Source organism: Schistocerca serialis, chromosome 2 (assembly GCF_023864345.2).
Source record: "Schistocerca serialis cubense isolate TAMUIC-IGC-003099 chromosome 2, iqSchSeri2.2, whole genome shotgun sequence".
NCBI lineage: Eukaryota > Metazoa > Arthropoda > Insecta > Orthoptera > Acrididae > Schistocerca > Schistocerca serialis.
The window spans coordinates 701,577,410-701,603,968 of NC_064639.1; positions in this window are offsets into that span (position 1 = coordinate 701,577,410).

Here is a 26,559-nt window from a genome sequence, read left to right on the forward strand (position 1 = left end):
AATTTAGGGGATTCAAGGCAGTGTATGGAATATATAGAAATTGATGGCTCTTTGGTGCAGAGGAAAGATCTCATAACACGAATTTCAAGGGTATATTGTTTATTTATGAAAAATTCAGTTTGTGGGGGTTGGATTACTCTTGCTCATTATTCTCTGCTGGTTGGAAACATGTAGGTCTTGTAAGAAGTAATTACATAGGGGAAACATATTGCATAACCTAATGTTTGCCACTGTACTCTGGGTGTCTTAACCTAATGTTCGACCCTTTGTTGGCACTTATCCTACTGTTCTGTTAAATGGTCTTCCATGTCACCCCCATTTCCTTAAACTATTGTACCGCATTTGATACCAAATTATGTAATTAGTTATGTCCTCCCACCATTTTTTGGTACACTTCTCGAATTTCACAAGACCCGTCCCTTTAAACTATTGTACTGCATTTTACATAAAATTATACAAATTAACCATTTGTTCTGCACTTAACCTGCAGGATGGCTGCTGTGAAGTCAGCTGATGATGCGAGTACCATTACACAAGATGGCGGCTTTTGGAGGGAAAGTGCCACGCCCCCTGCCACAACCCCCCTGGCAGGAAGTTTGAATTTTGGCGGTAAATTGAATTATGTGCTTCTACAGGTCACCTGGCAGTCCCCCATCCCCCCCTTTCCCACTTTTTGCATGATGGCGAGTTATCCTCTTGGAAAATAGGCCGTAATCTCGAATTTTGGAGGGAATTTTGCTCTATGAGCTTACTCCTGCAGCTGAGGGGAGTTAGTATGGTGTTGCCCCCCGCCCCAGAGATTGCATAAAACATTATTTAATTGGAATCTAATTTGTTTAACTTTGTATAAATTTGTTTGAATTTGTTCAAATTCGTTGAAATTTGCTTAAAATTTATTATCTACCTACAGCAGCAGCGGCTTAGTGTGGGGTTACCACCACAAGAGGCTGAGATATCAGTGCTTGTTGAGCTGACAGTGTGGAAGGAGCATGTGTTCAACTAGCGAGACATTGGTGCCAGACTGCAAGAGTTTTAATAATTGCATTACAGGCACTCATTCAGTCAAGGAGAGCATCCATAGCTCACTGCATGAAGAATCGAAGTGAGCATTAATGCTTGAACATATAAAGAGGAGAATGCGGTTCTGCAAATAAATTCTTTGCATCGAGATGCATTAAAGATGCATTACACAACACATGGAAACTTCTGTCTCTGATGGAACTGTCTGTCATTTCTAAAACCTACACATAATTTCCAACCCCACAAGAGACAACTGCCTCCGATCCAGCAGACCAAAGAACTGAGCTAGTTTGCGAGTTCACAGCTAGAAGGAGTGGCAAGAGGTCACATGGTCATGCAGTTCAGTCAATAGGAGCACAGCATCATGATGACATCACATGTTTTTGTTAGCTGCACATGTGTCCCGGCCTCCTCATCCGCCATGGAGATCTGGAGGGAAAAATGGCGGAAAAAGGACTGTGCTGCTGGAGAGAGGAAGGAGTGTACTTTATTTATTTTTGGAACAATTTATTTAGCGACGGATTTCACGTAGTCTATTTATTGCACTGAAATAAAAACACTCATCTTGATGTGCTTGGGGTCACAATATACAGTTTACAGACCTGGAAACTATTCGTAAATAATGCAGCACACTGCTGTGCAGAGATGCAAACAACTCATAAATTACCGAAATAATCCAGTACCCAGCATACAGAGGTGCAAACTACTCGTACATCACCGAAATACTGCACGTGTAATCCAATGAAAATATGCTCACAATGATTTAACACCCGAAAATGATGCAGTACACAAACACTCAGTGCACACAAAAAACGCAACATATCAGCGTCTTGAACCCTGGTCCTCCTGAGTGGAAAGCCGAAGCACACCCCATAACACATGGAAACTGTCCAGATGCCGGAAAGGAAGGTTAGGTTAGTGTACTTTATTTATTTTGGTAGAGCAACTGATGCAAATATCGATCCTAATTACGTAATTAATCACAAAGATCGAGCCTAATTACACAACTATATGCATGGGACGGGAAAAACTGACGATACTATACAACTAGTGTTATCCTGCTGGGAAAATGTTTCTCAATGCCACTCGAAACTAGTGACAGAAATACTCAAACTCTACTCTACACCTACAAGCTTTATTCTTTTTGGCAGGATATATGTTCAATTGACGAGATGCTGGTGTTGGACAGAGAGGAACTGAAAAAGTATATTACCTGTAAGCATACAGCATCTATCAGTGTTCGACATTGGAGTTCACTACAGACACCTACAAAAATCACTCCACGACCCAGCTAACCGAAGCCAAAAGACGCAATCACAGCTGATGGAAAAAATGCGTCACAGTTCTCATTACACTTCGAAATTGTCATGAAAAAACCAGCACTTGTAAAGAATGGGTAATAATGCAACACATATTCTGTGGAAAATTGTCGGCCTAAAAGACCGGTAAGGGGTGGTAGTTGAATGTGCATTCTCCTCCATGTGTCTTCATCTACATCTACATCCATATTCCGCAAGCCACCTGTCGGTGTGTGGCGGAGGGTACCTTGAGTACCTCTATCGGTTCTCCCTTCTATTCCAGTCTCGTATTGTTCGTGGAAACAAGGATTGTCGGTATGCCTCTGTGTGGGCTCTAATCTCTCTAATTTTACCCTCATGGTCTCTTCGCGAGATATTCGTAGGAGGGAGTAATACACTGCTTGACTCCTCGGTGAAGGTATGTTCTCGAAACTTCAACAAAAGCCCGTACCGAGCTACTGAGCGTCTCTCCAACAGAGTCTTCCACTGGAGTTTATCTATCATCTCCGTAACGCTTTCGCGATTACTATATGATCCTGTAACGAAGCGCGCTGCTCTCCATTGGATCTTCTCTACCTCTTCCATCAACCCCATCTGGTACGGATCCCACACTGCTAAGCAGTATTCAAGCAGTGGGCGAACAAGTGTACTGTAACCTACTTCCTTTGTTTTCGGACTGCATTTCCTTTGGGTTCTTCCAATGAATTTCAATCTGGTATCTGCTTTACCGACGAACAACTTTATATGTTCATTCCATTTTAAATCACTCCTAATGCGTACTCCCAGATAATTTATGGAATTAACTGCTTCCAGTTGCTGACCTGCTATGTTGTAGCTAAATTATAAGGGATCTTTCTTTCTGTGTATTCGCAGCACATTACACTTGTCTACACTGAGATTCAATTGCATTTCCCTGCACCATGCGTCAATTCGTTGCACATCCTCCTGCATTTCAGTAAAATTTTCCATTGTTACAACCTCTCGATATACCACAGCATCATCCGCAAAAAGCCTCAGTGAACTTCCGATGTTATCCACGAGGTCATTTATGTATATTGTGAATAACAACGGTCCTACGACACTCCCCTGCGGCACACCTGAAATCACTCTTACTTCGTAAGACTTCTCTCCATTGAGAATGACATGCTGCGTTCTGTTATCTAGGAAGTCTTCACTCCAATCACACAATTGGTCTAATAGTCCATATGCTCTTACTTTGTTCATTAAACGACTGTGGGGAACTATATCGAACGCCTTGCGGAAGTCAAGAAACACGGCATCTACCTGGGATCCCGTGTCTATGGCCCTCTGAGTCTCGTGGACGATGGGTTTCACGCGATCGTGTTTTTCGAAACCCGTGCTGATTCCTACAGAGTAGATTTCTAGTCTCCAGAAAAATCATTATACTCGAACATAACATGTACAATGTACAAGTACATAACATGTAAATCACAAACTGCTGAAAATCGAGGCCCTCTACCCGCGAACCACCTATGGGCTGGATGGATGGAGGGAGGGAGGGAGGGAGCTGCTCCACCAGCAGCCTTGCAACATGTGCTGTCCACTGTCCACCATGAGACGATGGTCCTTCGCTAACACAAAAGTAAGTATAGTTAACTAAACAGTAGGAGATAAAAGAACGGATGTCGCAAATGCATCTTGGTCGTCTACAGTATAGTGACACAGCAGCCACTGATGGTTAGGGGGCGCAGCTGTGGTGACAGACTGTCACAGATAGACAGGTCCTCAACACCTCAAATAGGTGTCTCGTTCTGGGATGGAAAACACCTTTGTTTAACGTCACATAAGACGCTCCAGCTGACACTGGGGGAGAGCCGCGGTCTCGTAGAGAATCCGCCCACTGTTTTGTGCTGGACCATTTAACATCAAGTCGGCTTATATAATAAAGCAACTATTAAAAAAGGGAAAAAAATATTCACGACGATACTGAATGTCCTCTTTCCACGAAAACAGACAAAGTCCATTTTCATTCAGGAGTGGCGACATGTAGAAACTCTGTCACCAGTAACCTTTCTTATACTAGTTATTTATTTCTAGTGACGAAACAAACGCTATGTAGGGCCACAGGACACTTACTCGATCGTTTATTTGAGCTTCTGTATGTCCATAAAATTGGTTCTGAACTGGGAATGCAACTCAGACCGCCATTAACGGGGAATTTGATCCCTTCATGACAACACAGTTCGACTACAATTTGTTGTATGTTCAAAACTGCAGATTCCTCAACATCTCCCCAACGGGATCGAATCCTGGCCCGGCACTAAAGATTTAATTATGTATTATCAAACTCTAGCATGAGAACACCTATCTGCTGGTGGATGACAATTTTGATTTTTAATGTATTTTCATTCGTTGTCAACACTAACGATATCTGACGTTTTTAACTCCCAGCGAGACACAGAACTATTTGCGAGATGACTGTAAGTTCAAGATGTTATTCTGAGCAGCTGGTGGAGAAAAATTCGGTAGTTGGCGTATCTTTGTGAGAAGTCAAAAACGATATGAGTGGGGCTCGATTCCCAGTCAACACTGAACTCTTCGTCATATTATTTCTAGTTCAAACATGCTCACATGTCACTGCTGGTGTAACAAACCCATATTTAACGTTCGTTTTCTCTAGAATATAACAGCGATAGGTGCCGGGTTGGAGTCCGGGGAAAGAAAAAACTAATGTTTCGTCTCGTCATTTCAGTTAAAACATCTAGCTACTGCCGAGAAAATCCGATATGTCACAGTTGATTGTGCTTCGATGACAATCCAATTAGGTTCTGGGTTCGAATTCCTGTCCAACACAAAGCTTTACCTCACGGCATTTCAAGAAAGTTACTTGTGAAGAAGCAATATTTAACATCTCGCGTAGTTCGTTAACAAGGACAATAGATGCTGGGTAGGAATTGCGTCCGTTAAAAATGTTTACGTTATGCAATTTAAAGTTGATATTTGCTAACTGATACTATCTAAAATCGAGGTATATCACTCTCTGTATGCCTAATCAGGAATGACTGTTAGTTTCCGACAGTCACGAAATCTCTGCTTAGTCTGTATGAGCTGGGTTTGAATCCATATGCCGAACGAGACAGTTCGTCGTGTCATTTGAAGTTCATACATATTCTCAACTAGCTGATCGGGATTAACTTAATTTTTAATGTCATTTTGTGTTAAATAATAAGTACAGTATGTTACTTTGAAGAGGGAATCATGAATACGACGAACTTACTACGTGCAGTACCTATCTAGCGTGATAATGCGAGTGGTAACATTTCAGGCTTGTCATTTATTGTAATAAATGTGAGCTTACAAGCCTTAAGGACAGTTTTATCTGTGATAAGGTGTTCCCTGATATTTGTAGTATCGTGATATTCCTTTACATCTTGAGTTATTGCGGTACAGAGCAGTGTTTTCTAGTGGTGACTTGTTGGAACCATTTTTAATAGTCAAACGACTGTACCAAGGAGCGATTAGAGGACCTGCTAGACAGCTGCGTTATGTGGGGTGCATGCGAATAACGCTAAATTCAATTCACGTCGTTCGGATACTTTGAGCATGACTGTACACAACAACTTAAGTATGCATCTTAGTATTCCATATACAGAAATTTAAATTAGTACAGTCCTAACTTTTAAATCAAACTTTAGTACGAAGCTCACGAAAGTGAGCACATTGACTGAACATAACACAGATCTCATCTCATGTAGGCGTGTTTGACAGTGCCGTTGTCTGTTGGAAGAGAACCAGAGCCAAACAGTGTGTTGATTAAGCTATCAAAGAAGGAAGCGAAGGCCAGCAGGTGGCGCTAGAAAGAAAATCAAAGAGTTACATTACAATAAACCATGTATTGCAATTAACTATGGGTCAGAAGCTCGCGAACAATCTGGCAAAGATACTTTTATGCTACTTTTATAGAAGATAAACTCACATTCTAACAGCTTGAAATGTGCATCGTTTGGCAGCATCTTGAACAACATTTCAAAAATAGTCGTTAATTAATAATCAAAACAGAAGACATATTTGCAGCCAATAACTGGTGCAGTACACTGTAAACATAAAACAGATGTAGACAAGAAATAAAATATACAGTAAGTTGTGAAAAATATTCACAACCATCTCTAAATAAAATATTACACAAGTATCACCAAATTTAACAATATTAGGAAAAGGATAGTTGCTACTCACCATATAGTGGAGATGCTAAGTCGCGGATAGGCACAACAAAGAGACTGTCACAAAATGAGCTTTCAGTCAACAACGCAAATGGCAGCTGAAGACAGACTACGAACAGTAGCGCATGATGGGAGAGGCAACCAGGTGGGGGTGAGGGGGAAGCTGCGGCGCCCGGACCCTCATTTCGTGACTCTTTTTGTTGTGCCTGTCTGTGACTCAGAATCTCCGTATATTGTGAGTAGCAATTCTCCTCTTCATAATATTGTTACAGTCCATCCTGAATTTTCCATTGTTTGACGTCACCAGATGTAGTAATAACAAAAGAGACGAACATATTGGCCATTAAAATTGCTACGCCAAGAAGAAATGCAGATGATAAACGGGTATTCATTAGACAAATATATTATACTAGAACTAGCATGTGATTACATTTTCACGCAATTTGGGTGCATAGATCCTGAGAAATCAGTACCCAGAACAACCACCTCTGGACGTAATAACGGCCTCGATACGCCTTGGCATTGAGTCAAACAGAGCTTGGATGGCGTGTACAGGTGCAGCTGCCCATGCAGCTTCAACACGATACCACAGTTCATCAAGAGTAGTGACTGGCGTATTGTGACGAGCCAGTTGTTTGGCCGCCATTCACCAGACGTTTTCAGTTGGTGAGAGATCTGGAGAATGTGCTGGCTAGGGCAGCAGTCGAACATTTTCTGTATGCAGAAAGGCCCGTACAGGACCTGCAACATGCGGTCGCGCATTATCCTGCTGAAATGTAGGGTTTCGCAGGGATCGAAAGAAGGGTGGAGCCACGGGTTGTAACACATCTGAAATGTAACGTCCACTGTTCAAAGTTCCGTCAATGCGAACAAGAGGTGACCGAAACGTGTAACCAATGGCACCCCATACCATCATGCCGGGTGATACGCCAGTATGGCGATGACGAATAAACACTTCCAATGTGAGTTCACCGCGATTCGCCGAACACGGATGCGACAGAACCTGGATTCAACCGAAAAAATGACGTTTCGCCATTCGTGCATCCAGGTTCGTCGTTGAGTACACCATCGCAGGCGCTCCTGTCTGTGATGCAGCTCAAGGGTAACCGCAGCCATGGTCTCCCAGCTGCTAGTCCATGCTGCTGCAAACGTCGTCGAACTGTTCGTGCAGATAGTTGTTGTCTTGCAAACGTCCCCATCTGTCGACTCAGGGATCAAGACATGGCTACACGATCCGTTACAGCCATGCGGATAAGATGCCTGTCATCTCGACTGCTAGTGATACGATGCCGTTGGGATCCAGCACGGCGTTCCGTATTACCCTCCTAAACCCACTGATTTCATATTCTGCTAACAGTCATTGGATCTCATCCAAAGCGAGCAGCAATGTCACGATACGATAAACCGCAATCGTGATATGCTACAATCCGACCTTTATCAAAGTTGGAAACGTTATGGTAAGCATTTCTCCTCCTTACACTAGGCATCACAACAATGTTTCACCAGTCAACGCCGGTCAACTGCTGTTTGCGTATGAGAAATCGGTTGGAAACTTTCCTCATGTCAGCACATTGTAGGTGTCGCCACCAGCACCTGCTTGTGGGATTACTCTGAAAAGCTAATCATTTGCATATCACATCATCTTTTTCCTGTCGGTTAAATTTCACGTCTTGTAGGGAAGCAGCCTACTCACGCCGTATAAAATTCACATCAGTCTTTCCATTGTGTGCCAGCCAGTCCGCTGTAACTAGCTCTGACGTCATAAATGTTGCGCAATACTTTAAAAATCAAGTAAATAACCTGAAACGTTTCTAGCATGTCAGGAGTAATACTAAATCAATATGTGTTGAATATCAGTTCAATAACTTTAACCATTTTCGAAATTTGGATGTTTTTCTGTAAAAATCATTGGCACAACAGAAAAGAGCTACAGACTTAAAAATTTATATTTAGATTCCTTTTTCATAATAATTTAGCAGAAACAGTATTCTGGACCTCACAAATTAAAATTTTAGTTGAAATTCATGACTTTCTGGTTTTTGTCTTAAAAATTAAGGAAGCAAGATAGATTAAGTAGGCGAGTAAATAAGGTTAGGATGTTTAAATTTAAGTAGAAGGGAGATCCGCTATAATCATAAAGATATGAGAAGTTTCAACTGAATAACTATAAAACTATAGCGATAGCGTATCTCCAAAGGGCAAGTTCAGAGCTCGTCTACTGCGTGTAGTGCAATTAAATTAATTCTCTCGCCCAAAATATTTGACTTAGCCACGTCAGACTTTTATTATGATTACTTACCCGTGTGCTGATTGCACATTTAAATTGAGAGCTTCATCAGCCATCAGCAAAGGAAGCAATGATTTATTCGATAACGTAAAGTGGTGCATTACTAGCCCAGCGGCTAGTCGGAAGAGCCGATTTGATCAGGCGTTCCCTTAGCCGTCCGCACTGCGGCTTTATATATAAGAACGCTGCGCGAGCGAAAAAGGCCCCAGTTCTCTCCAGATGCTGATTAGCGCACCATCTGTGCAGGGAGTCGCGTCGCATCGGTATCATTGCTATAAAGAGCCTCGGATGCCGTAATAAGTTATTCGGGATACGCGTAACCATGAAATCGTTTTCGAGTGAAGTGTTAATTCTGGGATGACTTTAATGATCTATCTTCAGTTTGTGTATGTCGTATTTTCACGTGCCTCCGCGGGACAGACATTCTACCATTATTTAGCGTAGCGTTTGATGAACATTATCATCAAATTATGGCGAGCATTCACCTAAACCTTTAATTTTAACAGTTATAGTTGCATCAGCGCATTAGACTCTGAACTGCTCTGGTAGTTGGACTGTGTGGATCCTTTTTGGTCTGTGAGTTTCAGAATATAGTGAACATTTTAGACAGAATCGTTTTTTATTATGAATCCCAGACAATCTCCTAATTCCTCAGAGCTATAAGTTGTAGCTATAAGTTTCTCAGATGAAGTGGGCACTAGGAATTCTAATTACAGGCTTCATGTTTTGCTAATCACTTTCTGGTTGCCAATATTGTAGTTAGAGAGCCAGTGCAAAACAACGGCAAACAACAGCATTAAATAAATAAAAATAATAGGAACAAATAATAACAATATTCCACACGCCGCCCCACATATGGTGAATCGGCCGGGAAAAACAAAACATTTATATAACAAATATTTCCACCCGCCGCCCCACATATGGTGCTAATGGGCCGGGAAAGAAACTGAGTAAAAGTGAAAGTGATTTTAAATATTCGGATTTGGGAGTGAAATGCGATACGCAACTGAGTAATAGAACAGTGATAGTGTTACGTGTGCACGTGGACGACGCAATTGGATTAACAACGCATCTGGATTGACGGAGCTGGCACTGAGTCTAACGGCTCTGCCGCCATCGCGAGAAGCCAGATTCGCCTCACCGCAGCAACCGGAGCCCCGCCTGCAGTTGCGGGCCACGCAAACACACAGCAGCCGTCGAAGTGCCGTGTGCAGTTCCACGCGCCGCGTTGCATCAGTAATCCTGGTACGCCACGCCGGCAACGCCATACGTCGTGCAGAAGGAACTAAGTTAAGTGAAAAGTTGTTAAAAATTTTGCTAACCTGCACTAAAGGACTGTCGGCGGTGGAACTGCCAGAAGAAACCGAGGTTAAACTTAAATCAGAACCTATGTCTGTTGAGGGAACTGTAAATCCAGACAACGGTTCAAGTGTAAATATGCATGAAAATAGTAATGTTAAAGTGAAATATGAAGTATTGTCTCCTGATAGTAGTGTGAAAAGGGGCAATGATTCAGTAATAGAGACCCCTGTAGTAAAGCAGAAATTAGAAATTGTTAATTTATTGGATGATAGTTTATCTCATGAGTTAAAAACGAAACAGTCATCAGAGGTGGTAGAGTTTAAAAAGGATAAGTTAGATATGACTGATTGATCAGAAGTTTCATTTAGTTTTGATGATTCTGATGTTGGAGCTAGTTTTTCGTCACCTGAGTGTGATAAAAAACTAGCTAGTGAACAACCCAAAGATATTGGGGCTATTGATTTAAATGTCATATTACAAGCAATAGCTGCCAGTGATGCAAAATTGTCAGCCAGTAATGCTGAATTAAAGTATGAGATTATGGTCAGCCAAACTAATTTTAATAAACAGTTTGAGGCAATGGACAATACCTTCAAGGCAGGTTGCAATAAGTTGAAAGAGGATCTGGACAGTTTGAATTATAAAATTGATTACAATCATGAGGATATTAAGAAAAAGGTTGCTCAACAATTTTGTGAAATGTATAAAACAGTAAAATCCGAAGTTGCTGAGGTTCGCAAAGACTTCCAAATGGAAGATGCGAAGCTGGAGCACAAGTTAACAGAAAAGATCGAGGCGGAATCTGAACTGTGCTCAAATAGGTTTAAAGATGTTAATATAAAAGTAAACATATGTCAAGCAGAAGTAGACGCAATCAAAACTGATACTACTCATATTGTGCAAAGAGTAGATAATGTTGAAATGAGAGTACTAACATTGCTAACATTGAGAGTAAAATAGCTTCAGTAACTTCTGGTAATGGTAGTATGCAACAAGTTGTAGCTGCAAACGCCGCTTTTATCGGGTGTCGGCAGTTCTTGCGGTTCGATCCAGATAAAAATATCCACCCTCTAGATTTCTGGAACGATTTTGAAGATGTGATTCCACCAACTTGGTCTGAACGAGAGAAAATATCATTTATTAGAAGCCATTTAGCGGGTGACGCCATGCGTTGGTCAGCTGATGTTATGTTGAAGTGTAAAACATTAGCGGAATTTAAAACAGCTTTCATTAATGAGTATTGGTCTAGCAATAAGCAAAATGAAGTGTTGAGAGAATTTTGGAGTGGAAAACGCTTCAATGCAGGCAAGGAATCTATTAAAGAGTTTGCCAGGTCATGGATCTCACGTTTGTCACATTTGGCCGAAAAGCTAAAACCTGAAATGATAATACTAGGTCTTGAAGCCAAACTGCCATGGTATTGGCAAACTAGAACTATATCTGCCCCTAGAGACAATCTTGATCGTTTCATTGAATATTTGGAACGTGTAGAGCGTGTGGCTGCCAATAAGGAGCAAGCGCGTAATAACAGAAATGGTAATAACACTAGTAGTAATTTTAAGAACGAGCAGAATGGCAATGTAAACATCAGAACAGTAGGTGTTCGTCATCCTAAGAGAGGTAGGAATTGGAGAAATAATTATCAGAACCAACAATGGCATCCAAATGATAATAATTTTGTTCCGAACAAAATTATGCAGGTAAACAACAGTGCGGAAAGCAATGCTGTGCCGGTTAACTATAATGGAAATAAAGGAAACAGTAGTAGGCTGAGGCAGGAAAACTAGTCCCCGTCTATGAGGACACTGGCGCTCACCAGGCGGTTACTTTTCCTAAGCCAGTAATTACAGTAATTGGTAAGACAGATCAGAATACTCAGACTGAACATGTGGATGAGGGGTCGTTAGCATCTAAGGATACAGCAGAAATATTAGATCACTCACAGTATTTGATAGATACCGTGTTAGAGACGCTTTCTAAGTGGGAAGAGAAAGAGAAGGCACAGCAGTGTAACGGTAGGGAAGAGCTACAAAATATTGACTTGTCAGGTGAAGAAGTAGAAGAAATTCATGCTTATATTTACGATGAGGATGATGTGCTCTTATCTAAAGTGCCTGTGCAGAATGTTGATACTGTACTAATAGATTTAGGACAGGAGGTAAGTGAGAATGTAGAGGATAGCCTGTTGGGGGTCGATGAACCCAGTAGCTGTGACCAGTTGTCACTTGAGAAAGAACCCGACGATAATAGCGAAAGTGGTTTAGCTGTAACTAGTGTTATGCCCGGTCTGGAGGAGCAGAATCGCTCAGACTACAGTAATTTGGGTCATGTTCAGCAAACTAAATGTAATGAAGTCGTGCGGTGTTTCGATTTGAAATTAATAGACCGACTGGAAAAGGCAGCTGAAAATGTAATTCAGGAAACCCCTACACACTTTGACCTAAATGTAATGAAGACAGATGTCGATCACTTTAGTTGGAGACAAATCCAAAAGGAACTATTGGATGAGTTTGAGGAAGCACCTGTACAAATTAGAATAAGCCACCCTATAATAATAGTGAATATGTTGGGTATCAATGTACGTTGTCTCTTAGACAGTGGAAGTGAGGTGAGTACGATATCTCAGTCCTTCTTTGATGCATTACCTGGTAAAGACAAGCTCACAGTAATGAGGGTATCAGGACTAAGAATAATTGGTGCTACTGGCAAGGTGTCAAAAACGGTAAAGCAAGAAGCTTTGCTGCCCCTTGATATTAATGGTAATATAACTGATCATCCATGCTTAATTGTAAATAATCTCAGTATTGAGGTTTTAATTAGCATAGATTTCTTGTCGAAATATCAGAGTGTTGTTGACTTTGAAAGAAGCCAGTTAAAAATGGTCTTACCGATAACCGGAGTAATTACAGTACCTTTTATTGATAAACATGTTGTAACTAATGATGAAACTTGGGAGCCGCCTATACGAGTTCTGAAAAATAGGAGATATTGGGACGAAGGTGTTAATCTTAGTAAATAGCAAGGACCTTTCAGGATCATAGGAAAACCACATGCCAATGCATATACGCTAGAGTACCCTAAGAGTAAAAAGCTATTAGATCTCAGGAACGTGATCGACCTAAAGAAGTTCATAGGTAGTGAATGAATTCTGTAGGGAGGAGGTTGTTCTGTAACCTGTACCATTATTTAGCGTAGCGTTTGATGAACATTATTATCAAATTATGGCGAGCATTCACCTAAACCTTTAATTTTAACAGTTATAGTTGCATCAGCGCATTAGACTCTGAACTGCTCTGGTAGTTGGATTGTGTGGATTCTTTTTGGTCTGTGACTTTCAGAATATAGTGAACATTTTAGACAGAATCGTTTCTTATTATGAATCCCAGACAATCTCCTAATTCTTCAGAGCTATAAACTGTAGCTATAAGTGTATTTCTCAGATGAAGTGGGCACTAGGAATTCTAATTACAGGCTTCACGTTTTGCTAATCACTTTCTGGTTGCCAATATTGTAGTTAGAGAGCCAGTGTTGAGAACGGCAAACAACAGCATTAAATAAATAAAAATAATAGGAACAAATAATAACAATATTCCACACGCCGCCCCACATATGGTGAATCGGCCGGGAAAAACAAAACATTTATATAACAATTATTTCCACCCGCTGCCCCACAGTCTGTAGCACGTCATCTTCGTGGTGTAGCAATTTTAATGGCCAGTAGTGTAAATGAAATATAACAGAATCATTTTTGTGAACCTAGAATATTGGGAACAACCTGAAATAAAAAGGAAGTATTTCACAATAAAAGCGATTTTTGCAATTTTTTTAAACGTAACGGTATAGTATTAGATTATATAAAAGTCCAAATCCGAATGGCCATCTACGTCTACCATGGATGTTTTTCTCCATGAAGTAATAATGAAATTCACTGTCAACATTCCTATCCTCAGCAAAACTGCAGAAGTTAAAGGATCTATTGAACAGGTTGAACAAACTGTGGACTGTGAGTGTAACGGAGAAAGACGAAGGCAATAAGCAGCAGAAACAAAACTGGACACTACGAAGTAGGAGAATTGAAAGAATTCCGCTACCATAGACGGAAATAGCAGATGACGGACGAAGTGATGAGCATATAGAAAGCAAACTAGCGCAGGTAATAAGAGCATTGCTGGCTAATAGAAGTCGATTAGTATCGAAGATGGGTTTTAATTTGAAGTCTAGATTTCTAGCAGTGTATGTTTGGAGTATAGGATAGTGTGGAAGTAAATCATGGACAGTGGGATATTGAAAAAAGAAGCGAATCGAATCGTCTGAGATTCGATACTGCAGGAGGATGCTGAAAATTAGGTGGACTCACAAAATAAGAAATTAGGAGGTCCTCCTGATCGGCGAGAGGGGATCATGTGGAAAACAGACAGGGAGAGACAGGATGGAAGGAAATGTATTATCGAAGAATAATGTTTATGGTACTTCAGGAAGGTGCAGAGGGTAAAAGCTACATGGGAAGAACAGATATTAGAATGTCTCCAACAAAAAATTGACGACACTGAGTGCAAATGCTACTCCAAGGTTAAGAGGCTGGTATAGAAAAAGAATTGGGGAATGCGTGGCGGGCCGCATCAGATCAACAGGCTGTGAATTTGGGTCGGATGGGTCTAGGGGTAGCGTCTTTGATTCATAATCAAAAACGTCTTCGGTACCGCGTTCGATCCCCTCCACTGCCTAAATTTTGATAAATAATCAGCATTGGCTGCTGAAGACTTCCGGCATAAGAAGTCAGCCTCATTCTGCCAACGGTCTTGTCAAAGCAGGCGGAGGAGCAGATAGAGGTTCAGGGCACTCTCTTGTCCTAGGGGTGGGAAATTGCCCCTAAAGGCGGAAGAATCAGCAATGATCAACGACATGAGGATGCAGAAGGCAATGGAAACCACTGAATTAAATACACGTAACGTGTATCCACAGGACATGTGGCCTGTAATTGAAGAAGTGTCATGATGATCTCTCCATTGGCAAAAGATTCCGAAATAGTACCCCATTCGGATCTCCGGGAGGGGACTGCCAAGGGGGAGGTTACCATGAGAAAAAGATTGAATAATCAACGAAAGGATAACGTTCTATGAGTCGGGGCGTGGAATGTCAGAAGCTTGAACGTGGTAGGGAAATTAGAAAATCTGAAAAGGGAAATGCAAAAACTCAATCTAGATATAGTAGGGGTCAGTGAAGTGAAGTGAAAAGAAGACAAGGATTTCTGGTCAGATGAGTATCGGATAATATCAACAGCAGCAGAAAATGGTATAATAAGTGTAGGATTCGTTATGAATAGGAAGGTAGGGCAGAGGGTGTGTTACTGTGAACAGTTCAGTGACCGGGTTGTTCTAATCAGAATCGACAGCAGACCAACACCGACAACGATAGTTCAGGTATACATGCCGACGTCGCAAGCTGAAGATGAACAGATAGAGAAAGTGTATGAGGATATTGAAAGGGTAATGCAGTATGTAAAGGGGGACGAAAATCTAATAGTCATGGGCGACTGGAATGCAGTTGTAGGGGAAGGAGTAGAAGAAAAGGTTACAGGAGAATATGGGCTTGGCACAAGGAATGAAAGAGGAGAAAGACTAATTGAGTTCTGTAACAAGTTTCAGCTAGTAATAGCGAATATCCTATTCAAGAATCACAAGAGGAGGAGGTACACTTGCAAAAGGCCGGGAGATACGGGAAGATTTCAATTACATTACATCATGGTCAGACAGAGATTCCGAAATCAGATACTGGATTGTAAGGCGTACCCAGGAGCAGATATTGACTCAGATCACAATATAGTAGTGATGAAGAGTAGGCTGAAGTTCAAGACATTAGTCAGGAAGAATCAATACGCAAAGAAGTGGGATACGGAAGTACTAAGGAATGACGAGATAGTTTGAAGTTCTCTAACGCTATACACACAGCAATAAGGAATAGCGCAGTAGGCAGTACAGTTGAAGAAGAATGGACATCTCTAAAAAGGGCCATCACAGAAGTTGGGATGGAAAACATAGGTACAAAGAAGGCAGCTGCGGAGAAACCATGGGTAACAGAAGAAATACTTCAGTTGAATGATGAAAGGAGGAAGTACAAACATGTTCCGCGAAAATCAGGAATACAGAAATACAAGTCGCTGAGGAATGAAATAAATAGGAAGTGCAGGGAAGCTAAGACGAAATGGCTGCAGGAAAAATGTGAAGACATCGAAAAAGATATGATTGTCGGAAGGACAGACTCAGCATACAGGAAAGTCAAAACAACCTTTGGTGACATTAAAAGCAACGGTGGTAACATTAAGAGTGCAACGGGAATTCCACTGTCAAATGCAGAGGAGAGAGCAGATAGGTGGAAAGAATACATTGAAAGCCTCTATGAGGGTGAAGATTTGTCTGATGTGATAGCAGAAGAAACAGGAGTCAATTTAGAAGAGATAGGGGATCCAGTATTAGAATCGGAATTTAAAAGAACTTTGGAGGACTTACGGTCAAATAAGGCAGAAGGGATAGATAACATTCCATCAGAATTTCTAAAATCATTGGGGGAAGTGGCAACAAAACGACTATTCACGTTGGAGTGTAGAATATATGAGTCTGGCGACATATCATCTGACTTTCGGAAAAGCATCATTCACACAATTCCGAAGACGGCAAGAGCTGACAAGTGCGAGAATTATCGCACAATCAGCTTAACAGCTCATGCATCGAAGCTGCTTACAAGAATAATATACAGAAGAACGGAAAAGAAAATTGAGAATGCGCTAGGTGACGATCAGTTTGGCTTTAGGAAAAGTAAAGGGACGAGAGAGGCAATTCTGACGTTACGGCTAATAATGGAAGCAAGGCTAAAGAAAAATCAAGACACTTTCATAGGATTTGTCGACCTGGAAAAAGCGTTCGACAATATAAAATGGTGCAAGCTGTTCGAGATTCTGAAAAAAGTAGGGGTAAGCTATAGGGAGAGACGGGTCATATACAATATGTACAACAACCAAGAGGGAATAATAAGAGTGGACGATCAAGAACGAAGTGCTCGTATTAAGAAGGGTGTAAGACAAGGCTGTAGCCTTTCGCCCCTACTCTTCAATCTGTACATCGAGGAAGCAATGATGGAAATAAAAGAAAGGTTCAGGAATGGAATTAAAATACAAGGTGAAAGGATATCAATGATACGATTCGCTGATAACATTGCTATCCTGAGTGAAAGTGAAGAAGAATTAAATGATCTGCTGAATGGAATGAACAGTCTAATGAGTACACAGTATGGTTTGAGAGTAAATCAGATAAAGACGAAGGTAACGAGAAGTAGTAGAAATGAGAACAGCGAGAAACTCAACATCAGGATTGATGGTCACGAAGTCAATGAAGTTAAGGAATTCTGCTACCTAGGTAGTAAAGTAACCAATGACGGACGGAGCAAGGAGGACATCAAAAGCAGACTCGCTATGGCAAAAAAGGCATTTCTGGCCAAGAGAAGTCTACTAATATCAAATACCGGCCTTAATTTGAGGAAGAAGTTTCTGAGGATGTACGTCTGGAGTACAGCATTGTATGGTAGTGAAACATGGACTGTGGGAAAACCGGAACAGAAGAGAATCGAAGCATTTGAGATGTGGTGCTACAGACGAATTTTGAAAATTAGGTGGACTGATAAGGTAAGGAATGAGGAGGTTCTACGCAGAATCGGAGAGGAAAGGAATATGTGGAAAACACTGATAAGGAGAAGGGACAGGATGATAGGACATCTGCTAAGACATGAGGGAATGACTTCCATGGTACTAGAGGGAGCTGTAGAGGGCAAAAACTGTAGAGGAAGACAGAGATTGGAATACGTCAAGCAAATAATTGAGGACGTAGGTTGCAAGTGCTACTCTGAGATGAAGAGGTTAGCACAGGAAAGGAATTCGCGGCGGGCCGCATCAAACCAGTCAGTAGACTGATGACCAAAAAAAAAGAAAAAAAAAGGGAAGGGTGCTCGTATGGCCGAGGCGATTAAAGCTACCGCTCGCGTTATGTGGGAGATCCGGGTTCGAGCCCCCTCGAGCACAAATTTTCACCTGTCACTGATACATTTCAGTGCCCATATGCGGCTAACGTCAGTGAAAACCTTTGAATACGTGACTTGGTCAATACGTCTTGGAGAAACGACGTTGAATGCGGAACGCCTCTGGCGGTGCACGCCTAAGTAAAGTGGGTAAACTACCCCCTCGAGAGAGCGTGCGGCCTCTGCTGGGAGAGTCCCCGGTAATGAGCTGGCTGCAGACGAGTCTAGACTGGGCTGGGCGCCTCGCGTTGATTACTCGACGCGACAGTCGTCGCGGCAATCTGGCGCCCTTAACGCGCCCTTAATAGGGCCGTGCTGGGCTGCTAAGCGACGGTGATTACGCGGAGCCTGCCGCAGCTGACGCCTCTGCTCAGACAAGCGGCAGGACTGCTCACGGTTCATCATCACCCCGCTACTGTGTCGCTACGCCCACGAGCACCAAAGACGTCGAACAACAAGCACGCTAGCGCTTAATCTACCTCCCAGTGCCTCAAACACACCCTCAGGTGTTTCAATAAAAACTTCCTAATATTCTAAGAAACTGGGAAACTAGGATATGAAAACCACAGCAACTACACTGAGGTCATAAAAATTGCAACTCCAGGAAGCATAATAGCAGGTACGAAATATTTACGTATACTTGAGTCCAAAATTAAAGCAACAAACCGCTTTTTCCCCGTCCTGTGTCTGATTCATAGTAAATCATACAAAACATCTTCTTCTGCACGGACAACCATGCCAACGTAACGTCGGGACACCTATGAAACAAGGTAGTATTTTCCAGGTAGTCCCACATCCACAGTCGCTGTGTACACAGTCACAGACGCTGCAGTATGGTACAGAGAAGATGCCTACCAGACTCTCTGCGGTAGAGGGCCACAGGAAGAACGGAAGCAGGACAGTCGCAAACTGATGTGCCCCGATGGTTTAGTGTGAATCGTTCTGTTGTTTCTCGGATGTGGCGCCGGTTTATAAATATATTCCAAAGACCAGGGTAGGGCCGACCACGCGTGACTTCAGAAGAGAGGACCGTCATTTGGCTGTAAGGGCACGACAGTATGGCCTTAGTATTGCACGGCCACTGGCATGTGAGCTCGCAGCATTCACTAGACGTGTTGTATCGAGGCAAACGATGTGCTGAAGGCTTCGGCAGAGAGTCGTTTACTGTTGGATACCTGCTGTATGTCTTTGACCTATCTAGAGGTGGTCGTGCGGTAGCGTTCTCGCTTCCCGCGCCCGTGTTCCCGGGTTCGATTCCCGGCGGGGTCAGGGATTTTCTCTGCCTCGTGATGCCTCGGTGTTGTGCGATGTCCTTAGGTTAGTTAGGTTTAAGTAGTTCTAAGTTCTAGGGGAAGCAGACCATAGATGTTAAGTCCCATAGTGCTCAGAGCCATAGCCTATCTAGAGTGGAGTCATTAACATGCCACCTGTGAGGTCGAACACTGGGCCACTGTTGTTTTCACAGATGGGTCCTGATCTAGTCTGTAGAGTGATTCTCAATGGGTTCGCATCTGGAGCGAACGTGGAACACGATTTCGGGACCCAAACATTGGGGAAAGAGACCGATGTCGAGGAGTATCCCTAATGGTGTGAGCAAAAATTATGTTTACCACTCGAACCCCTAGTCATGAAACTGCACGGGTGAATCGGCAAAGTTTAATTGCTGTCTGATATCGCGACCAGATCTTGGGACCTCATTTGTTGCGAATTCATACTGATGAACGATAATACTCGACCTTATAGAGCGCAAGTGGTTCATGTTTTCTTGGGAAAGGAAGATATTGCACGCATGGCGTTGCCTGCTCGCTCTTACGATTTGAATCCCATAGAGCGTATCTGGGATGCACTAGGGAGATGGCTTGCATCACGTCAGCATCAACCAACTACTCTCCAAGACTTCGAGCAACTCGTAGGGAAAATGGGCGTTGTTGCCTCAACATGAGACTGATGACATCATTCATAGCGTGCCCCGTCGTTGTCAGGCCTGTATTGCTAGCAGAGTGGGTCACACCCCATAGTGAGCACATTAACCAGTTGTCGTAAAGTGCATGTAAATCCGTTAAGTTGGAAAAAACAAATAACATTATTGTCTACAGTTATGAATGTTGCAGCTGTTTACCTTCTGAATTCCTTGCATTGCTTCTACTTTACTATCACCTGTTTGTACGGTTTTGTGGCAAAATAAAAACAAATTTGTAAAATTTCCATTTGTTGCTTTAATTTTGTATAGCAGTGTGTGAGGGTACTGGTGTGTAGTATCTGTAAGTGGTTGTTCTTTGGAGGGCGACAATGCCCAGTCGCGCAAACAGTCGCAAGCAGAAGCAGTTGTTGAGAGGCTGTGGAAGGTGTAGGCTGCGTGAGCCAAAGGCGGTTGCTTAGCGAAGGATTTATCTCTATGTTTAATAGTAGTGGCACACAGTTTGAATAATAGTGTGTTTATGGCTCAAAATGGCTCTGAGCACTATGGGACGCAACTGCTGAGGTCATTAGTACCCTAGAACTTAGAACTAGTTAAACCTAACTAACCTAAGGACATCACAAACATCCATGCCCGAGGCAGGATTCGAACCTGCGACCGTAGCGGTCTTGCGGTTCCAGACTGCAGCGCCTTAACCGCACGGCCACTTCGGCCGGCAGTGTGTTTATGTTTGTGCAGTGTGATAAAGGAAATAAATTAAATTTTACCAGATCTTATGCGTCTCCATCAGTTAGTACCACACCATTGCATTTAAGAATGAACGAAGTCTCGATATACACTGTCAACTACAACAAGAGGATTGTAACATATTAATCATTAATTAATATAATCTCCAAGGAGACGGGAGCTTATAAGTGTATATACTCAAAGCACCTACTGGCGTCCGTCTTTATGTGCAGCGTGTTCTCGGAAACTTCTGCAGAGTTTTAGATTCTGTTTTGACTAATCTCGTAGATACACTGATCCACGAGGAAGCCGTTTGTCTATCATTCATAAATATCTCGAACAAACTGACTGCATTATGTTGCCGGCCGGGGTGGCCGAGAGGTTCTATGCGCTACAGTCTGGAACCGCGCGACCGCTACGGTCGCAGGTTCGAATCCTGCCTCGGGCATGGATGTGTGTAAGTATGTCCTTAGGTTAGTTAGGTGTAAGTAGTTCTCAGTTCTAGGGGACTGATGACATCTGATGTTAAGTCCCATAGTACTCAGAGCCATTTGAACCATTTTTGCATTATGTTGAATTAACGATAAGTTGTGAAAACGATGTCCCTGTCACTTAACGAACAGCCGCCATTACTCGAGAGAGCTGCAGTGACTTGAGTCATCAGAAAGCGTGAGCAAGCTCAAATCTGGTGTGATTGTCTCGTGGCAGCCGACACGATAGTTCAGAGTGTTCGGTCAGAGGTCTGTCTGCCCTCTGTAATAAAAAAATATGTGTGAAGTATTCAACGATGGACTTGAAGGGGGGTCATGTGACATCCACCCTGACCAAATGCCGAGAACAATTACAAAAAAAGTGATATAGTGTTTGACTAGAAATCAGAAGGTAGTAGGATCGAATCCGAAGTGGGCGCCTTTTCTTCACACTTAGCAGTCAGCTCTCAGTCGTGTAGAGATTCCCGAGAAACGAAACATGGCTCAGATTCTACGTTATACTCTAGTTCTTCTTTTCCCGGTCGGACATGTGGTTAGGGACATGTATTCAGTTGATGGCAGTGTTTCCAGAATAACTGCACAGCGAAAAAACATGCGACTCTAAAACTTGTGATTTTCAGTTATTTATGCGTAAATTAAAACGCCCCTTGGGGTGCAGCCTTATTTCGTTTATGTAAAGAAAGTTTTACAGCAGCGCAGCAGATGACTCAAATTTCAACTTTCTGCTTTCCTTGAATCGAACCTAGATGTTGCGAGCTTTCAAAACAATAAAAATGTGATGGTGATGTTGGTGGTCCTCAACTACGTACCCTCCGACTAAACGTTGCAATATTAAAAGTTTTGTCTGGTTTCGTTGTCTAAGGGCTGGGATACGTAGTTGCCGCTTTACAGGCCAAATACTGCTGAGTCTACAGTATATGATAAGAAGACACACACGAATCGAATGGTCGAAGGTTACTATCACTCGGCAATTTCGAATTATGAAAGTAACGTATAAATCTGTAAATGAAAGGTTGCAATTAAATAAAATCTGCAGGTACTATCTTAACGATTTTAAATGATGAGTACGATAGCAGAAGTACTTTGAGAATGCGGTATATTTCTGCAAAACACTTATTGGTGTCGATGGTCCAGCAATTAAATAAAATATAAGTTGAATAACGGGGAAACAATAGATTCCTACTGCACGTAATTAGCTATGAATAACAACATAGCTCGCGACATATTCACTTCTGAACGCATACTACAACTTCACTGCAGATGCCACGGAAATCACACGAGAGCACAGGTCGGCACTCGGAAATATTTATATCCTCCGGGACCACGTGCAAACTGCTCCACTGTCCAAGTCTTTCAACCGACTCCCCATCCATCGCGCTGTCGCGTCCAGCACTTCCCATGTCCTGTGCCATCCTGTTCCTCGCACCGCCCTGTTCCAAACTGCCCCCGTGTCCTGTCTTGAAACCATCCTCCTCCACCACTTCCATACATTCTCACCATTAATGAGTGCTGTGATTGGCTAGAGCGCTCCCTCCATGTCTCCAAGCCAATGTACTCTCACAAACATACACAAGCACATACGAAATACTGGATTTACATTAAATACTTGAAATTAAATAAATATTCCTATGGCTGGACCATAAACACGCTCTAACACACATTATTAAATAGATAAACAAATTAAATAAACATATATCAAAGGAATAGCAACAAAAAGTAGGCCGGTAGCCTAATGTCCCTATGCTTTCTAAAATACAGTAAATATTCAACAAATTTCTTCATGAATAGTATATATCGGATATAAACAAAGACACAGATGAATAAATATATTTATATGTATGCCGCTATAGCTTTTTCGTGTAACTGTGGAGTTCTGCAACGCTCAATGTTTGACCGGTCACGGCTCGCCTGTTGACGGGGGGACCGAGCCGCTCGTGTCCTGCCCCACACGACGCGGCTCCGTCACGTACTCGCCCCATGTCTGTTGTCCGGATTCCGGACACCCGGATAACCGGGCATGACCGGTCACCGAAGACGTCTCACCTCACTTCGCCACGGCTCGCTGCACTGTACTGTACAAATCCAACGCCTCTCTCTCTCTTCCTTCTCTCTCTCTCTCTCTCTCTCAAACACGCACACACACACACAATGTATTTATCTCTGTCTCTCTCTCTTTTAATACAAAAGTATCGTTCCCAAGAACGGGTACTTGACACAGTTAATTCATGAAGCACTTGAAGCGGGTAGAAGACGAGTCTCATTTCCAAACAGAAAATATATTTTTCCTTTCATTAATAGGAAATATTAAATAAGTGCTGTCCCTGTAATCTAGAAGACAACCACCTTCATAAAGGAAGCATACAAAGAACATTAAACATTTACAGACGCAACTTATCATACTTTTCACTTGTTTGCAACAGAAACAAATTTATAGCTGTTGTTGATCAGCAATAAATCACTAACGCGTTCCGGATTTAATTGGCTGCGGCGATTTGTTAGTAACATTCTGGCTTTACTAAAGCATCTTTCACTAGGTGCGCTTGTTGCTGGGATACATAAAATACGTCTTGCAACTGCAGCCAGGCCAGGCAGAACTGTTTCATGTCTGCTCGACCACTTTAAGTTGTCATCACCATCTCCGGGGTGCATTAAAATGTAGAGATCTACTCCATCTGCTTCTCCATTCCTTGAAACGATCTCTCTTTCCGGGTGCTGATGACACAGTACTTGAAGGATCTATGATAATAATCAAAAGTGACAAGTAATACAAAACTGATATGGAAATCATCGAAACGTTTCCGTAAAAACTAGGTGTTTTACGTTAATGAAATATTACACGAATTATGACATTCCAGTTTCTCTGTAATACACTATCCACTAATTATGCAAAAACGATTATGTTAATGATTGCATCTTATACCTGCGTAAGTAGCACACATTTGTCGCACATTAGTAAGAATTCCGGTTTTTATTTATTCCAAGCATATTAAGATCACGGAAAGGCGGCCAAAGAAACGTAGCAATTTTATATCTGGAAGTGATCACAATCTTCTCACATACGAAAGTCAAGGCTCGATTTTTAATCCTTTGTACCTTCTGTTCAAAACTAAATATCTGTTAGTACACATCAATTACGCCAGTTAATTACAAATCTATCGCGTATCATAATGAAACAGTGCTTTTCACTGTAGTTATTACTCACCTGACAGTGACACTGCAAATTTGTTGCAGTTTGTGAAACCAAAGAAGAACTAACTCGATTGTCGATTCTTCTTCACCTTCTAATTCATCTGTGGCCTCCTTAAATGGTCTTAGAAAATGCGCAGTTTTCCTGCAAGCTCATTATCATATTATACCGAGTGTATAAGGATTCCAGAATTGTGTACAAGCTGTTCCAGCGTGTGCAGACCTCTTGTTTCAACGATGATTTCAAAGACGAGCAGAGGCCACTTTTCTTAATGTACAGTCGTGCTCAAAAGTATCCGAACGACATGAATTGCATTTCGCCTGATTCGAATGCAACCCACATAGCGCAGCTGTCTAGCAGGTCCTCTAATCGCCCCTCGGTACAGTCGTTTGACTATTGAAAATGGTTCCAACAAGTCACCACTAGAAAACACTGCTTTGTATCGCAATGACTCAAGATGTAAAGTAATACTACAAATATCAGGGAACATCTTATCACAGATAAGACGGTTCTTCAGGCTTATAAGCTCACATTTATTACAATAAATGGCATACATGAAATGTTACCACTCTCATTATTACGTCAGGTAGGTAATTCACGTAGAAAGTTCGTCGTATTCATGATTTCCTCTTCAAAATAACGTACCATACTTATTATTTAACACAAAATGACATTAAAAATTTAAGTTACCCACGAGCAGCTAGTTGAGAATATGTATGAACTTCAAATGACACGACGAACCGTCTCGTTCTGCGTATGGATTCAAACCCAGGTCGTGCAGACTAAGCAAAGACTTCGTGACTGACGGAAACTAACACTCATTCCTGACTAGGCATACAGAGAGTGATATACCTCGATTTTAGACAGTATCAGTTAGCAAATATCAACTTTAAATTACATAACGTAAACATTGTTAACGGGCGCGAATTCCTACCCAGCATCTATTGTCCTTGTTAACTAACTACGAGAGATGTTAAATATTGCTTCTTCACAAGTAACTTACTTGAAATGCCGTGAGTCGCGAGAAAGTTTTCAGTTTGTGACTCACGTTGTGAATGTCACTTTATCCGAAGGAACATTGCCTAACATCACACTCCAGCACAGGACGGTCTGCGGACTTCAGCGACGTCTGCCCTCACAACTACGAGAAGGAAACCTGGGCGAAAAAGAAAGGATCACTTAACGAACGAGGCCAAGCTTTAATGCTTGGGGTATATAAAGTGAAGGCTTATTAATTTCGAGAAGACGTGTTTTGAGGATCGCGTGTCAGCTGAGTCAGTGCCACCTTGTTGGAGGACGAGCAGGGGAATGTTTTCAAGGACAATACTATTCTTTTCTTTACAGAAGAAGTCTTTTTATTTCGTCATGAAGAAGAACACTACGCAGGGGAATGATGTGAAGGAATAAAAAAAACAACAAGAAAAAGGTAGCATAGCGGTAAGCGTCGCGCACTGATGATAAGACGTCGCGAGTTTGGGTACATTCACTGCTACATTTTTTAAAACGCCATACTGCTGTCTGCTGAAGTTATCGATCTAATGGAACTTTGAGCATAATTCCCCTCACTTCTCAACCCAAAATAGTCGCATGTGGAAAAAGGACTAACTTATGCGACATTTTGTTCTTTTCAGGTTTAATAGATGGCCAGGCTGCAGACGCATCTCGAAACTTTTGTATTATGTATGGGGAGAGCGCATCGTGCCAAAATAGGTCAGAAAAGTATTTTCTACATTAGCTGTCGTGTGGCAGTGGCATTTTATTCTTCATAAAACCTTGTTTGACTGCTTTAACTCAGAACAAGTTTTCTACATGCATCTAATCAATAAACTGCATGTGCATTGTCAGACTGTTATAGATAACATCAGAGAATTCGCATATATCGTTGATGAGTAATTTCTCTCTCACGTTAATTAATGTTTTAACAACACTAAAAGAAACTGTACGAAAATTGTGCACTGTATTATAAGAAATGAAATAAAACTTACGACGAAAGTCTGTTTCAATAAAACTGAGTATCTGTACACAAGCGTGCCTCTATCGGCACGAATTAGTAAAATACTAACCACTTTGATTTCTATTGGGTCT